The 18,076-nt window shown below is 42.8% G+C and overlaps 1 long non-coding RNA gene across 1 annotated transcript; it reads left to right on the top strand.

The window, feature by feature from the left end:
* Positions 1-8,020: 8,020 nt before the first annotated feature.
* Positions 8,021-17,161, top strand: LOC133245874 (uncharacterized). Its single transcript, XR_009735794.1, has 2 exons — positions 8,021-13,995; positions 16,419-17,161. It is a non-coding gene; the product is annotated as an uncharacterized LOC133245874 (long non-coding RNA).
* Positions 17,162-18,076: the final 915 nt, after the last annotated feature.

Genomic DNA, 18,076 nt, shown 5'->3' on the forward strand with positions numbered 1-18,076 from the left:
TCTAGGTAGCTTCCATGTCCTAGCTATTGTAAACAGTGCTGCAATGAACATTGGGATACATGTGTCTTTTTCAATTTTGGTTTCCTCAGGGTATATGCCTAGGAGTGGGATTGCTGGGTCATATGGTGCTTTTATTCCTAGTTTTTTAAGGAATCTCCATACCGTCTTCCATAGTGTCTGTATCAATTTACATTCCCACTAACAGTGCAAGAGCGTTCCCTTTTCTCTACATCCTCTCCAGCATTTACTGTTTATAGATTTTTTGATCATGGCCATTCTGACCGGTGTGAGGTGATAGCTCACTGCGGTTTTGATTTGCATTTCTCTAATAATGAGTGATGTTGAGCATCTTTTCATGTGTTTGTCAGCCACCTGTATGTCTTCTTTGAAGAAATATCTGTTTAGGGCTTTTCCCCACTTTCTGATTGGGTTGTTTGTTTTTCTAGCATTGAGTTGTATGAGCTGCTTGTATATTTTGGAAATTAATCCTTTGTCAGTTATTTCATTTGCTATTATTTTCTCCCATTCTGAGGGTTGTCTTTTCACCTTGCTTATAGTTTCTTTTGCTGTGCAAAAGCTCCTTAAGTCTAATAGGCCCCACTTCTTTATTTTTGGTTTTATTTCCATTACTCTAGGAGGTGGGTCATAGGGGATCTTGCTTTATGTCATCGAGTGTCCTGCCTATGTGTTCCTCTAAGAGTTTTATAGTTTCTGGTCTTACATTTAGGTCTTTTATCCATTTTGAGTTTATTTTTGTGTACAGTGTTAGTAAGTGTTCTAATCTCATCCTTTTACATGTAGCTGTCCAGTTTTCCCAGCACCATTTATTGAAGAGGCTGTCTTTGCCGCATTGTATATTCTTGGCTCCTTTGTCAAAAATGTGGTACCCATAGGTGCATGGGTTTATTTCTGGGCTTTCTATCTTGTTCTATTGGTCTGTATTTCTGTTTTTGTGCCAGTACCAAATTTTCTTGATGACTGTAGTTTTGTAGTATAATCTGAAGTCAGGAAGGTTGATTCCTCCAGCTCCATTCTTCTTTCTCAAGACTGCTTTGGCTATTCAGGGTCTTTTGTGTTTCTATACGAATTGTGAAATTTTTTGTTCTAGTTCTGTGAAAAATGTCATTGGTAATTTGATAGGGATCACATTGAATCTGTAGATGGCATTTGGTAGTACCGTCATTGATTTTCCATACCCAGGAACATGGAATCTCTCTCTTGTCTTTTGTCTCCTTAGGTAAGTTTATTTCTAGATATTTAATTCTTTTTGTTGCAATGGTGAATGGGATTGATTCCTTCATTTGTCCTACTGATTTTTCATTGCTAGTATATAGAAATGTAAATGATTTCTGTGTATTGATTTTGTATCCTGAAACTTTGCTAAATTCACTGATTAGCTTTAGTAATTTTCTGATACTATCTTTAGGCTTATCTATACAGTATCATGTCATCTGCAAACAGTGAGAGCTTTTCTTCTTTTCTGATCTGGATTCCTTTTATTTCCTTTTCTTCTCTGATTGCTGTAGCTAGAATTTCCAGAACTATGTTGAATAACAGTGGTGAAAGTGGGCACCCTTGTCTTGTTCCTGATCTTAGGGGGAATGCTTTCATTTTTTCTCCACTGAGAATAATGTTTGCTATAGGCTTATCATATATGGCCTTTACTATGTTGAGGTAGGTTCCTTCTATGCATATTTTTTGGAGTTTTAGTCATAAATGGGTGCTGAATTTTGTCAAAAGCTTTTTCTACATCTACTGAGATTATATATGGTTTTTATCTTTCAATTTGTTAATATGGTATATCACATTGATTGACTTGTTTATATTGAAGAAGCCTTGCATCCCTGGAATAAACTCAATTTAATAAACCCATTTAATTCATTTACATTTAAAGTAATTATTGATATACATGTTCCTATCACCATTTTCTTAATTGTTTGGGGTTGACCTTGTAGATCTTTTTTCTTCTCTTGTATTTCTTGACTATATAAGTCCCTTTAACATTTGTTGTAAAACTGCTTTGATGGTACTGAATTCTCTTAACTTTTGCTTGTCTTTTTCAGGCAAGTTTTTTATTTCTCCATCAATTTAGAATGAGATCCTGGCTGAGTATGGTAATCTTGTAGATTTTTCCCTTTCAGTACTTTAAATATATCCTGCCATTCCCTTCTGGTCTGCAGTTTCTGCTGAAGGATAAGCTATTAAGCATATGGGGTTTCCCTTGTGTGTTACTTGTTGCTTTTCCCTTGCTGCTTTTAATATTCTTTCTTTGTGTTTAGTCTTAGTTTGATGAGTATGTGTCTTGGCATGTTTCTCTTTGAGTTTATCCTGTGTGGGACTCTCTGTGCCTCTTGGACTTGACTGACTTATTTACTTTTCCATGTTGGGTAAGTTTTCAACTATAATCTCTTCAAAAATTTTCTCATATTCTTTTTCTCTTCTTCTGGGACCCCTATAATTCAAATATTAATGCATTTGATATTGCCCCAGAGGTCTCTTGACTATCCTTAGTTCTTTTCATTCTTTTTACTTTGTTCTGATCTTCAGAAGTTATTTCCACTATTTTATCTTCCAGCTCACTGATTCACTCTTCTGCTTCAGACATTCTGCTATTGATTCCTTCTAGAGTATTTTTAATTTCAGTAATTGTGTTGTTTGTATGTTTATTCTTTAATTCTTCTAGGTCTTTGTTAATTGATTCCTGCCTTTTCTCCATTTTGTTTTCAAGGTTTTTGGTAATCTTTACTATCATTATTCTGAATTCTTTTTCAGGTGGTTTGCCTATTTCCTCTTCATTTATTTGGACTTCTGTGTTTCTAGTTTGTCCCTTCATTTGTGTAGTATCTCTCTGCCTTTTATCTTTTTTTTTTTAACGTATTGTGTTTGAGGTCTCCTTTTCCCAGGCTTCAGGGTTGAATTCTTTATTCCTTTTGGTTTCTGCCCTCTAAGACTGGTCCAGTGGTTTGTGTAAGCTTTGTGTAGGTTGGGATTTGTGCTGAGTTTTTTGTTTGTTTGTTTTTCCTCTGATGGGCAAGGGTGAGTGAGGTGGTAATGCTGTCTGCTGATGACTGAGTTTGTATATTTGTTTTGTTTTTTATTTAGATGAGGCGTCCTGCACGGGGCACCGTGGCTGGGTGATGCCGGGTCTTGTCTTCAAGTGGTTTCCTTTGTGCAAGTTCTCACTATTTGATACTCCCTAGGGTTAGTTCTCCTTAAAGAAGGCAATGGCACCCCACTCCAGTACTCTTGCCTGGAAAATACCATGGATGGAGGAGCCTGGTAGGCTTCAGTCCATGGGGTCGCTACCAGTCGGACGCAACTGAGCGACTTCACTTTCACGCAATGGAGAAGGAAATGGCAACCTACTCCAGTGTTCTTGCCTGGAGAATCCCAGGGATGGCAGAGCCTGATGGGCTGCTGTCTATGGAGTCACACAGACTTGGACACGACTGAAGCGACTTAGCGGCAGCAGCAGGGTTAGTTCTCCAGAGAAGGCAATGGCAACCCACTCCAGTACTCTTGCCTGGAAAATCCCATGGACGGAGGAGCCTGGTAGGCTGCAGTCCATGGGTTCACTAGGAGTCGGGTACAACTGAGCGACTTCATTTTCACTTTTCACTTTCCTGCATGGGGAAGGAAATGGCAACCCACTCCAGTGTTCTTGCCTGGAGAATCCCAGGGATGGAGGAGCCTGGTGGGCTTCTGTCTATGGGGTCGCACAGAGTCAGACACGACTGAAGCGACTTAGCAGCAGCAGCAGCAGGGTTAGTTCTCTGGTAGTCTAGAGTCTTGGAGTCAAGGCTCCCACTCCAAAGGCTCAGGGCTTGATCTCTGGTCAGGAACGAAGATTCCACAAGTGGTTTTTTATGGCATTAAGTGAGATTAAAACAAATACCCAAAACCAAGAAACCAAACAGGAACCCCAGACAAATGGCAGTTACAAAATCAGGCAAATAATAATTAAAATATTGGAACATACACATATACCCCCATAAGCAAAGTCAAAACAGTCCAACAAAAATAAAGTACAATAGATTGACCTCTCAAATAAAGGAAACCAAAATTATATCTACCAGTTGAAAACAAAACAAACTAAAGCACAAACTGGAAAAAAAAAAAATGAAAGCAAGGTACCGGTTGGGGAATAAAGCAATGAAAATAAAACAAATATGTTAAGAGGAAAGGAAAGAAAGAAAGAATAGACATGCAAAGTTAAATAGAGGTAGATAAAGAAGATTTATATACATTAAAGGTTAACTGCAAAGAACAGTAGGAAAAGCAAACAAAGGAATAAATGTAGAAAAAATAATAATAGGTTTAAAAAGTTAAAAATTATAAAAAGAGAGAAGAAAAAAAAAAAGGAAAACTCCAGAGAACTGGAAAAGCCCTATGTAGAGGCCGAGGTTTATAACAATAGTAAAAAATGTGACTGAGGAAAAAAAATAAAGCTTAATTAGATTTCATAGTGCCAATAAAATTGACAACTACAATGAGAAGCAGGGGGGAAGGGATTAAAAAAAGAGAAAAGAATCTACAGAACAAGCCAAAACATAAGAATAATAAATGAAAGCCCAGAGATAAATCCACACACCTATGGACACCTTATCTTTGACAAAGGAGGCAAGAATATACAATGGAGAAAAGACAATCTCTTTAACAAGTGGTGCTGGGAAATCTGGTCAACCACTTGTAAAAGAATGAAACTAGAACACTTTCTAACACCATACACAAAAATAAACTCAAAATGGATTAAAGATCTAAACGTAAGACCAGAAATTATAAAACTCCTAGAGGAAAACATAGGCAAAACACTCTCTGACATACATCACAGCAGGATCCTCTATGACCCACCTCCCAGAATATTGGAAATAAAAGCAAAAATAAACAATTGGGACCTAATTAAAACCTTTTGCACAACGAAGGAAACTATAAGCAAGGTGAAAAGACAGCCTTCAGAATGGGAGAAAATAATAGCAAATGAAGCAACTGACAAAGATCTAATCTCAAAAATATACAAGCAATTCCTGCAGGTCAATTTCAGAAAAATAAACAATCCAATCAAAAAATGGGCCGAAGAACTACAGACATTTCTCTAAAGAAGACATACAGATGGCTAACAAACACATGAAAAGATGCTCAACATCACTCATTATCAGAGAAATGCAAATCAAAACCACTATGAGGTACCATTTCATGCCAGTCAGAATGGCTGCGATCCAAAAGTCTACATATAATAAATGCTGGAGAGGGTGTGGAGAAAAGGGAACCCTCTTACACTGTTGGTGGGAATGCAAACTAGTATAGCCACTATGGAGAACAGTGTGGAGATTCCTTAAAAAACTGGAAATAGAACTGCCTTATGATCCAGCAATCCCACTGCTGGGCATACACACTGAGGAAACCAGAAGGGAAAGAGACACGTGTACCCCAATGTTCATCGCAGCACTGTTTATAATAGCCAGGACGTGGAAGCAACCTAGATGTCCACTGGCAGATGAATGGATAAGAAAGCTGTGGTACATATACACAATGGAGTATTACTCAGCCATTAAAAAGAACACATTTGAATCAGTTCTAATGAGGTGGATGAAACTGGAGCCTATTATACAGAGTGAAGTAAGTCAGAACGAAAAACACCAATACAGTATACTAACACATATATGTGGAGTTTAGAAAGATGGTAACGATGACCGTATATGCGAGACAGCAAAAGAGACACAGATGTATAGAACAGTCTTTTGGACTCTGTGGGAGAAGGTAAGGGTGGGATGATTTGAGAGAATAGCATTGAAACATGTATATTATCGTATGTGAAACAGATCACCAGTCCAGGTTTGATGCATGAAACAGGGTGCTCAGGGCTGGTGCACTGGGATAATCCAGAGGGATGGGATGGGGAGGGAGGTGGGAGGGGGTTCAGGATGGGGAACACATGCATACCTATGGCTGATTCACATCAATGTATAGCAAAACCCACTACAATATTGTACAGTAATTAGCCTCCAATTAAAATAAATAAATTAATAATAATAATAAATGTTTTTCTTGAGTCACTGCTGTCAGAGTCCTTTCCCTCTCTGGGAGTCACAGTCCACCTCACCTCCCTAGGATGCCCTCCAACACTGTGCTGAGCTCTGGACCTGCTGTGGGTGCAGCTCAGATTCTGATCTGGTCCTACTCCTGTGTGTTCTTGCCTCCAATGTCCACAGCTATCAGAACTAGTAAGCTTTCTTTTGTGGGGGCTCTCAGTGTCCTATTATATATTCCTTAGACATGGAGTCTCCGAGTTGATTGTGTGGATTTAACCTGCAGCTTATACATTTGGTGGGAGGGTTTTGGGTCTTCTTCCTCAGCCACACTGCCCCTGGGTTTCAATTGTGGTTTTAGTTCCACCTCTGCATGTGGGCCATCCACTGGGGTTTGCTCCTGAGGCTGCCCTGGAGGACTTGGGTTTGCCCCTGTGAGGGCCAGGTGTGGAGGTGGTGCAGCTGCTTGGGTCACAGGGGTTCTGGCAGCACCAGGTACTCAGGGGAGTTGGCAGCTAGGGCAGCAGGAAATATACAGTGGTCTAGAAGGGTATGGGGGAGAAGGCAATGGCACCCCACTCCAGTACTCTTGCCTGGAAAATCCCATGGACAGAGGGGCCTGGTGGGCTGCAGTCCATGGGGTCGCTATGAGTCGGACACGACTGAGTGACTTCCCTTTCACTTTTCACTTTCATACATTGGAGAAGGAAATGGCAACCCACTCCAGTGTTCTTGCCTGGAGAATCCCAGGGACGGGGGAGCCTGGTGGGCTTCCGTCTATGGGGTTGCACAGAGTCGGACACGACTGAAGTGACTTAGCAGCAGCAGCAGAAGGGTATGGCAACCAGTATTGGCCAATACGCTCCAGTCTTCTTGCCTGGAGAACCCCCTGACAGAGAAGCCTGGCAGGCCACAGTCTACAGGGTTGCAAAGAGTTGGACACGACTGAAGCGACCCTGCATGCATAGACAGAAGACATTTCTTTTTTGCCTGTGGCAGCTCTGCCCCCATGAGTGTTGAGCGTGAAGGTGGTGCAGCTGCTTGGCTTGCGGGGACCCTGGTGGCGCCAAGTTTGCAGGGACATGGACTGCCTCCGCTGCAGAAGTTATGGTCCCATCAGAGTCTTTTTTCAAGCCTCTTGTAGCTGGTGATCAGAAGTCCTCTTTGATCGTCTTTCTCCCTAGCTTTGCCTGTTCAGGCACTTAGAGGGCTCCCTTGACTGGGTCCTTCTCTGCTGTCAGACACATAGAGGGGCCCCCCTGGCTGGGGTCCTACTCTGTAGTTCAGTGCACTCGGTGGGTCAGTCTTTCTATTGTTCAGCTGCCAATGAGAGACAGAGGCTATGATGATGGGTCCACTCCATTATGCGTGACTCAGCAGTATCGCCTTGCTTCCAAGTCTGCCCAGCTTTCCTCCACGGGCATTTCCCCCCATGATCTCCTCCCTCACATCCCCTTGATCCGTCTCTACGCAGACAGTAGCAGCCCTCACCCTGGGATTGCTCCCATCCCTAAACTCCAGCTACCAGCTGCAGTACCTTCCAGGGCACCTGCGTCCCTGTCTGGGGGTACATATGGCTGCGGCAAGGACGGATTCTCATTCCATTTAGGCTGCCACAGATCAGCTGTTTCACTCTCAGCCTTAAATGTTTCTCCTCTGACTCAGATAATTGCCCGATATGGGGACTGGACCCCTGCTTCAGTTCCCCCACCCCTGAGGGCAGGTCCAGTCTTATTAACACTCCTGTTTTTCCCACTAGTTCCTTCATGCTGCTGAGTTTTGTGTAGCTCACAAAAACTTTATATATTTATATTATAAATATATAACTTTAATATATATTATATATATAAATTATATATTATATATTTCATATATTTATAATATATATATATTTCATATATTTATAATATAAATATATATTTCATATATATTTATAATATAAATAATATGTGTATATATTTTATATTTAATATTTATAACTTTATAAGATTATATAACTTTATATATTCTTTTGCACTGGTCTCCTTTCTGCTGTCAGCTGGTGTTCTGCATGCACTTCTGTGTCTGAAGGTGTATTCCTGATGTATCCATGGAGAGAGATGTACTCCATGTCAACCTACTCCTCCGCCATCTTGTTCAAAATCTGTTACTGACTTTTAATCTGTTTTCCAGATATAAGGAACTCTTTCCCCTTAACCTAATTATAATTTATAACAGCTTGGGAAATTACACTTTTGTAAGTGAAATCCAAACACTTCTCTTCTCCCTCTACCTGATCCTTCCAGGAACTGGAAACTCTTAGGTTTTCTGTAGATTTATCAGATGAATAAGAAAGGTCACCTCCTGACTGGTACAAGAACATCAAGATATCTGGGGGACTTCAAGAAGAGGAGAAATCACCCAAATATATAGATTACAGGCACAATCTGATGACAAGCCAATGGTATAGCTTTCCTGGCCTTTAGTTCATGAGGTTATTTATGAAGAGTTCCAGAATAACCAATTTAAAAGAGCCTATGTGATCAATCAACCATAATCAGACTTACTTTGTCAACAAATTAGTTTTAATTTGGCTATATTTGGTAAAAAAGAAAAAAAAATGAGGGCAATTTTAGAAAGAAAAAGATGTTTCAACGGATATTAAATTCTAGTTTTGTTGATTCAAATCAGTATTTACTGCTTAAGACTCACTTCCCAAGTAGCTCCTTGTTACTACGTTACTGTACTGTAAAGTTTGAGTCATTAAGAGGATATTCTAAGCCTTTTTTCTGAAGTCAAACACAGTATTCTAAGTCTGGATGAAGGTAAAACGCCCCATGACCTGCAACCAGGTGATTATACTTACTAGAAAAGGCATCATTTAAACAACTCTTATCAGGTGTTCTTAAATACCTCATGCACAATGCAACTGAAGGGACTTAACTCTTAATTCATATTTATCACTTAAGAAAGACCTCTGAATTGGACTGGTCTATAGAAAGGTCTGTTGATCCCAAGTGATATCCTCAAGAGGACAAAAAAGGGATGACAGCCATGGCAGACAGCGAACCCAAGAATCCAAACCAGATCAGTAAGATCTATCACGCCAATTCAACTGAACTTTTCCCAAAACTTTGTCTCCCTATCAACACTGAAAGTTATTGTTTTATTTCTAACCATACTGTTGCCACCAGGGTTTAGGATGGAAAGAAAATTCTCTAATGAAGTTGTCACAGGGTATTATTACGCAGGACATGTACCACTCCTTGCTCCAGGCCTGTGGCTTGAAGTGCATGTATGGTGTTTGTATGAAAATTCAGTGTAACTGATAATGTGTATAACCTGCAAAGTGCTTCCCCATCCGCATGCCTCTGTGCTTATTTATTTTGTCTCATTATTTTCCCCCAACTTGGATAAGCAGGCAAATTACACACTTACACACACACACACTCTCTCGCTCGCGCTCGCCCTAGCACTGAGGTGCGTCACTGACCCAGGGCAGGCAGCTACCATTATGGCAACAAGGGACAATTACTTTGATTATTCATGCATTCTATCTAAGTGGGAAATGTGCTGGAAATTTTCACATATTGAGGTCTGGGAAAGTCATTCGGGCTTATAACATGACTTAAATTGAACTTTAGGCTAACCAGAACAGCCCATTTGTGGCCTATTAAACATACACTGTACATCTGTTTTAACCACTGAAAAATACATTTAAAAAAAAAGAATAACTGTTGTTCAGTTCAGTTGCTCAGTCGTGTCTGAGTCTTTGCGACTCCAGGGACTGCAGCACGCCAGGCCTCGTTGTTCAGGAATCCAAAATACAGCCAGGTAGACACTGTGGATGTGGTTTCAGACACAGTTCTATATTACTGAGCACTCAAGTTTTCTAAATAGTATCCGACTCAAGGACACAACCAGATGTTCTCAAAAGATTATCTACTAGCAGCTGCCAACTGCATCCTTATGGTCTCAAGGTCTCCTCTTGGAGCTAGGAAACCTTGCTCTTACTTTAAGAATACAGTGGCAAACAAGGTGGCTCAAGCCACAGCCTCCTAGGTAGGCACTGGATTCTTTAGCCAGGACACTATTGGATAATAAAATTGCTTTAAATAATATTTTGGCAAAAAGGGAGATGTGTGTAGTGACCAACAACTGTTATGTATAATTTGTATCCCTGGCCTGGAGAGCTGTATGTCAATCAATGAAGTAAAAATGGTCTCTCACCCTATACACAAAAATAAACTCAAAATGGCTAAATGACTTAAATCTAAGACGTGACACCATAAAACTCCTGTAAGAGAACATAGCAAGACATTCTCTAACATATAACACAGCAATATTTTCTTAGGTCAGTCTCCCAAGGCATTAGAAATAAAGGCAAAAATAAACAAACGAGACTTAAACTAAGAAGCTTTGCACAGGATAAACAAAACCAAATGAAAAGACAACTTATGGAATGGGAGAAAACATTTGCAAATGATGTGACCAACAAGGACTTAATTTCCAAAATATATGAACACGTATATACTTCAATAACAAAAAAAACCCCCAAAAAACAACCCAATCAACAAATGAGCAGAAGATCTAAATAGACATTTTACCATAGAAGATATACAGATGGCCACCAGGCACATGAAAAGATCCTCCACATGGCTAATTATTAGAGAAATAGAAATCAAAAGTATAATGAGGGATTACCTCACACCAGTCAGAATGGCCATCATCAAAAAGTCTACAAACGAGAAATGCTAAAGAGGGTGTGGAGAAGAGAGAATCCTTGCGCACTGTTGGTGGGAATGTAAACTGGTACAGCCTCTATGGAGAACAGTATGGAGGTTGCTTAAAAAACTAAAAATAGAGCTCCCATATGAGCCAGCAATCCCACTCCTGAACACACATTCAGAAAAAACAAAAATTCTAATTCAAAAAGATACATGTACCCCAATGTTCAAAGCAGCACAATTTATAGTAGCTAAAACAAAGAACCGTGATGACAGCCTAAGTGTCCATCAACAGATGAATGGATAAAGATGTGGCATATATGTATACACACACAAATACAATGGAATATTACTCAGCCATAAGAAGAATGAAATAATGTCATTTGAGGCAACGTGGATGGACGTAGAAATTATCATACTAAGTCAAACAAAGACAAATATCATATGCTATCGCTTACATGTGGAATCTAAAAAAAAAAAGATACAAGTCAACTTATTCACAAAACAGAAACAGACTCAAAGACATAGAAAACAAACTTATGGTTATCAAAGGGGAAAGAGGGGGCAGAGACAAATCAGGTGTTTAGGATTAGCAAATACAAACTACTATATATTAAACAACAAAGTCCTACTGTGTAGTACAGGGAACTATATTCAATATCTTGTAATAAATTATAATGGAAAAAAATTAAAAAAAAAACTATATGTGAAAGTGAAAGTCGCTCAGTCATGTCTGACTCTTTGTGACCCCATGGACTATACAGTCCATGGAATTCTCCAGGTCCAGAATACTGGAGTGGGTAGCCTTTCCCTTCTCCGGGGAATCTTCCCAACCCAGGGATTGAACCCAGGTCTCCTGCATTGTAAGTGGATTCTTTACCAGCTGAGCCACAAAGGAAGCCCCCCCCAAAGAATACATGTATGTGTGTATGTATGTTATACATGGATAACTGAACCACTCTGCTATACACCAGAGACTAACACAGCTACTGAAAGCCCTACCGGTGCAAGAAGTTGCCTGAATGCTGACCGCAAGCACATCAGCCCCATACATATGACATATGGATAACTGAATCACTGCTGTACACAACTAAACTAACACAAACTAAAACTAACCAGTAAATTAACTGTACTTCAATTAAAAAGAAAACCTTAGAGAAGTTAAAATGCAAATACAGAGCAATTCAAAAAGCTGCTCGTTTACTGGATATATGTAAAGAGAACCCACTCCAAAACTTGTTTTCCATCTAAGATAGGAGGACTATTTGGAGGAATACTGCAAGATGCATTTTAATCATCATCCTCATTGTGATATGTCTGCTAATTTTCCAAGCTCTGTACATGTACTATGACAAAGCAATCGAAGAGAGAGGTAATGTTTTCATAACACAAAATATCAGTGCTAGGCTTGAAACTGGGGCATATAACCAATTCTGAATCCATTCCTCACATTGAGGAAGGACTATACCCCGTTTCATCAGGAAATACCCAGAGCCCCATTTCCTCTAAGATTTGGGGAAAGCTGAAACAGGGTGGAGGTTGAAACCAAATCCTCCTAAAAGTGAGTTCCTTGGCCAAGTTTATGATTAACTTCTCTAACCAAAACCATTCCCTTTCTTGTCCTGTACCTGTTCTCTGTCAAGTTTGAGGACTATCAAAGAAAAGAAGGGATTGTAATCAAGTAGAACGTTATGGGGCTCTTCCTGAACAGATTCCCCATATTCTCCATCTACCTCTTGTTTATGGGAGAAGGCAATGGCACCCCACTCCAGTACTGTTGCCTGGAAAATCCCATGGGTGGAGGAGCCTGGTAGGCTGCAGTCCATGGGGTCGCTGAGAGTCGGACACGACTGGGCGACTTCACTTTCACTTTCCACTTTCATGCATTGGAGAAGGAAATGGCAACCCACTCCAGTGTTCTTGCCTGGAGAATCCCAGGGACGGGGAAGCCTGGTGGGCTGCGGTCCATGGGGTCACACAGAATCGGACACGACTGAAGCGACGCAGCAGCAGCAGCAGCAGCAGCAAGCCATATCCTTGAGCTGTTTTGCAGCTACTAAAATCCCTCCCAGGTGGAAGAAGTTAACTGAATGTTGACCACAAGCATGTAGACCCCAAACTGATTAGAACCAGAAGGTTGATGCTGACTCCTGATTACCTCACTACCGACCAAAAATAGAAGACTGTCCACCAGCTGATCCCATATCCCTCTTCCTCACCCTACCTTTAAAAACCCCTCCCTGAAAGTCATCAGGTAATTCAGGCCTTTTCCTTTGGATGTTAGCTTCTGGTACTACTTGCCTGATGCCCTGCAATAAACACTGCACTTTCTTTCACCACAAGCCAGTGTCAGTAGATTGGCTTTGCTGCACTGGTGAGTGGACCCACATTGGGCTGAACAACAAAAGTCAGTTACAAAAGACTATGTATTATAAGATCCCATTCTGTCCATTATAGGCAAATTCATGGAGATAGAAAGCAGGTTAGTTGTTGCCATTAGTAGGATGGAATAGGGAGTCACTGATAATGGGTACAGAGTTTCTTTGGGGGGTAATAAAAAATGCTCTGTAATTAGATAACGGTGACGGTTGCATGACCTTGTGAAAATACTGAAAAGCACTGAATCATACACTTTAAAAGGGTGAATTTTGTCGTATGTGAATTGTAACTCAATTTTTAAAAATCCAATTTGTGTGTGCACACACACACACATCCTACCACATAGGACAGTTAAGAAAATGCCTGGGATGTGCACAAGGCACAGTGTCCAGCGCAGAGTTCCTCCAGGAAACAGTTGTTTTTATTTTCCATAGTCCACGGAGGGTCAGAAAGAGTGAAGGGAGGAAAGCCATAAACACAGCTACATCGGCCTGACGTCTCCGCCTCTGACGTCGGCAGGGCCACTCACCGCTCCGCACCTGCAGTCCACTGCCCGGTATTCCTGCCTCTCAGCTCGGCGGACGGTCCGGCTTCCACCACCGGGGCTCTTCAGGCAGGCGGCCCGAGGTGCGCCTCCACCCTTGTCCTCTTGCAGACCTCGTCGCGCCTTCGTCTTCCCTGCTCAGGCCTCTCCCGCTTGTCCGCTCGCCCTGCCCACCCCCAGAAAACGAACCGCGAGACCAGGACACTTCCGGCTTTAGCGTGAGCCCACCCCTCTCTCCTCTCCAGGTGCTTCATCTTTAACCAAAGGCCTGGTTTCTAGAGTGGAAAAACCTGCTTGGCCCTGGGTTGCTCTCACCATGGGCTCACCACTGAGACCCAAGGTGAGGAGGCTGGGGTGCCCCCCACCCCCGCCCCGGGCAGGTTCTGAGGGTGGCTAACAGATGGGTGGCAGGCTGCAGGGAGCAAGAGCTCAGGAGAGAGTGTCATCAGGATCTGCTCTCTCCTGCTAGTTTCTTCCTTCACGCTGGAGCCAAAGTCACAGCTCACCCAGGAGGGCAGCTCCTGCCGGCAGGATAAAAATACCCCTCAGTTTGACTACTGAGCCCATGCGTGGCCAACTCAGCCATGAAAGGCCAGGAGAGAGCAAACAGGGCGGAATGGCGCTGACTTCCCTGCTTCCTGACACATGGACGAGGCGGGATAAAGCCTTGATGATGAGCATGAATGTTTCTTTTATTGTTCATCAAGCCCTTTGAGGAATTATGGGAGCTCCAGACCATTTTCTCAGGGGGAAGAAAAAATCCATAGAGGTGTATTTTCACACAAAATTACAGACAATCTCAGAGGATATACAGAACTCTTGATGCTAAGAGGTCCATAATTCCCTGGGCCAGAACAGACACTATAGCAGAGCAGAAAGGATTTAGAAGCCAGCCATTGGAAATAGCATTAAGCTGCTGGAAAAGGGTGGAAGCAATGGTGTTGATCTCCACCCTGAGAATCCTTCTGTTTGTACCAGGGATGCAGCACAGTGGGGGATACTCTAAACGTGAGACAGACCCTTGGGCACTACAGCGCAAGACCAGAAACAGTAAGGAGATACCTTGGATCAAAATCGATAGAAGAGCTCCCTGGGAAGCAGCTGGAGAAGAAAGCCCCGGAGAGCTGATATATAATCCAGCCTCCACCGATGAGGCATTTCTAAAATCAACTGCCGCATCCCTGGCTGTCAGAGGTGGCCTCTGTCAGGTGTTAGAGGTTTCCAGGGCACTTCGGATCAGCTAGTTCTCTGCCAAGTCATGCGATCACCACCCTAATGCAAAGAGTGAAAGTTGCTCAGTCGTGTCTGACTCTGCAACCCCATGGACTGTAGCCTGCCAGGCTCCTCTGTCCATGGAATTCTCCAGACCAGAATACTGGAGTGGGTAGCTGCTCCCTTCTCTAGGGGACCTTCCCAACCCAGGTCTCCTGCACTGCAGGCAGATTGTTTACCAGCTGAGCCACCAGGGAAGATACACTAATGCTAAAGCCAGCAGTTATGCAACACTGAGATTAGTGTTCCCACCAGTGGGTGGGGAGGTCGGGGGGCAGGGTTTGTAGCAGTGGAAGGAGGAGCATCTCAGTGCCCTTGAACATACGGGAAGTGCCACCAGAGGGTCAGGCCATAGGATCAGACGGGAAAGAAAGAGACATGAGAGCGCCTGAGGTGGGTCCCAGAATTCCATTGAGAACAATCATGTTTTTCTCCAATCATGTTTTTCACGCTCAACAATTGTGGCTCCTCTTGAGAACTCAAGAGCCAGCATTTGGGCCTGTTGAGAGCAGCAGAGTCCTCAGGTCAGTCTCTCATCGATTACTTATCAGACGTAAACACATATTCTGTATTAAGGGCAAAGATTCTATTTTCAAAGAGGTTCATTCAATTGATTGAAGAAGTTTAACTGAGAGCACTGGAACAGCCCAGGCTGCTCCATGGTCTAGCCAACATTCACCCTCTCTCCCACACTGCCCAGTCTGGTCTGTACCTCTCTGCTCCTGCTGCCTCCACATTTCTGATTACAAGTGTCCCATTGCTCTCAACACACAGTCACTGTAGAGCAATGGGATACTTGTAACCAGAAACAGTTTGCAATTGCTTCAATGTAATGTTGGTATCTACAGCTTTGCCCAGCTTCAGAACTCAACCCCTAGCAAACACCTTGAAGGAAAAGAAGCCTTGGTCCAGGCGTGAGGCAAGGTGGGCTGTAGTCTTAGTTTTTCACTCAGTTCAGTTCAGTCACTCAGTCATGTTCGACTCTTTGCGATGCCATGAATCACAGCACACCAGGCCTCCCTGTCCATCATCAACTCCCAGAGTTCACCCAAACTCATGTGCATGGAGTCAGTGATGCCATCCAGCCATCGCATCCTCTGTCGTCCCCTTCTCCTCCTGCCCCCAATGCCTCCCAGCATCAGAGTTTTCCAATGAGTCAACTCTTCACGTGAGGTGGCCAAAGTATTGGAGTTTCAGCCTCAGCGTTATTCCTTCCAAAGAACACCCAGGACTGATCTCCTTCAGAATGGACTGGTTGGATCTCCTTGCAGTCCAAGGGACTCTCAAGAGTCTTCTCCAACACCACAGTTCAAATCAATTCTTCAGCACTCAGCTTTCTTCACAGTCCAACTCTCACATCCATACATGACCACTGGAAAAACCATAGCCTTGACTAGATGGACCTTTATTGGCAAAGTAATATCTTTGCTTTTTAATCTGGTTTTTATTTCTGGTTTTCCACTAACATGTATGTTTTCCTGTGTCCCTCAGTTCCCTCAGTCTCCTCACTTGGATATCAGGGGACCGGATACAAAGAGCTCTGTGATGCCTTTTGACTTCCCTGTACAGTCAAGGACAGCTGCAAGGTGGAGATCTTCCAAAGGTCACCAAGAGCACCAAGCCTTCTAGCCCCAGTGCCAGGGGTTGACCTCAAAAGGAACTCCAGTGAGGTTTCTGGAAAACATTCCAGTTCTTTCACCCAGCTCACACCATAGCCCTCTGAAAAGGTTACACAGTGTCTCCTCAAAGTCCTGTCAGTGGAAATTCGAGTGGATTGTTATTGCTTTCTTCTTCCAAGGCCCATTCCCTCCTCCCCTAATAATGGAACCCTAGTTTTCCTTTAAGGAATTGTCCTTTCTCTGTTGCCAGTCCTTGAGGGTTGAGCTCCAGGGACAGGCTCATGAAAAGCTGGGCAAAAAGCCTATTTTCCACCTCGGTGGTTGACTGATGATGGGATAAAGGACAAAGGCAGACTCAAATCAAGACGTTGGCCAGAGATGCTGGAGGCCTTTGGCTTCTTTATGGAATGAAGTCTCACAGAAGAAATCAGAGCTGGGAGCTGAAGAGGAGACAATTGTTGAGAACAACATTTGAGCCCCTAGATCCAGCCATGCCTGAGAGCCTATACGTGGACTTTCAATTACCTGAGCAAATAAATCCATTCCCACTTTTTTGTTGTTGAAGGGAATTTGAATTGAATTAGGTGTCAATAATAAAGTGTTCTTTGAACTTTCTGCTTTTCTCATTCATGCATGCCTGTCAATGTTGCCAAATCTGAGTTATTTCTGATTAAAAGAAGAGGAAGGGGAGGAAGAGGGGGAGGAAGTAGCAGAACAAGAGAAAGAGAGAGAAGGATAAGAAGTAGAAGTTGTTAAATCTAAAAGCTGCATAAAAGGCAAGGTCTAATGCACTGTTGGTAATTATATATAGCACTGTTGTTACCACTTCCTGCCCTGTACCCATCAAAAATATCACTCATTTATAAGAATTCTTCTCAATGCAGAATTCTTGGCACCCACTGCTAATCACCTGCAGTTGACTCCAGCCTGAAATCTATTTCCAACAAAGCTAAGACGTCTACTGATTCAATGGACATGAACTTGGGCGAACTCTGGGAGATGGTGAGGGACAGGGAGGTCTGGAGTGCTGCAGTCCATGGGGTCGTGAAGAGTCAGACATGATGTAGCTACTGAACAACAATAAAGACCCCCACAGCACTACACTGTGACTGATGCCAGTCCCAGGACTGGGAGATGGTTTAAACCAAAGCAGAGCATTAACCACCATGGCCAGTCTGGAGGACACGTTGATCCCAAAGACAGAAGCAACTCTGCCATACTGGCAAAATCAAATAGTGCTAATAAGTAGCCCTGAGCCACTGCTAGGGGCTTAACCCACAGGGCTAGGCGGCCTCACATGGCAGCCTCAGGGTGGAGGTGGGGGACTCAGTCCTGGCCCATGCCCAGTGTCAACACTGGCCACAACGTGACGACCCTGTATGCCCACTGGCAACTCGGGGCTCCCATGGCTGCCAATTCTGAGCAGGTGACATCTTCTTGGGCATCAACCTCTGACGACAATAAGTGCTGGTTCTAAGCTGGAGCATTTCTAATCCTCAAGCTGACGGATGCTTTTCTGCCTCCCTCAGA

The sequence above is a fragment of the Bos javanicus genome, chromosome 4 (genome assembly GCF_032452875.1).
Source record: "Bos javanicus breed banteng chromosome 4, ARS-OSU_banteng_1.0, whole genome shotgun sequence".
Lineage (NCBI taxonomy): Eukaryota > Metazoa > Chordata > Mammalia > Artiodactyla > Bovidae > Bos > Bos javanicus.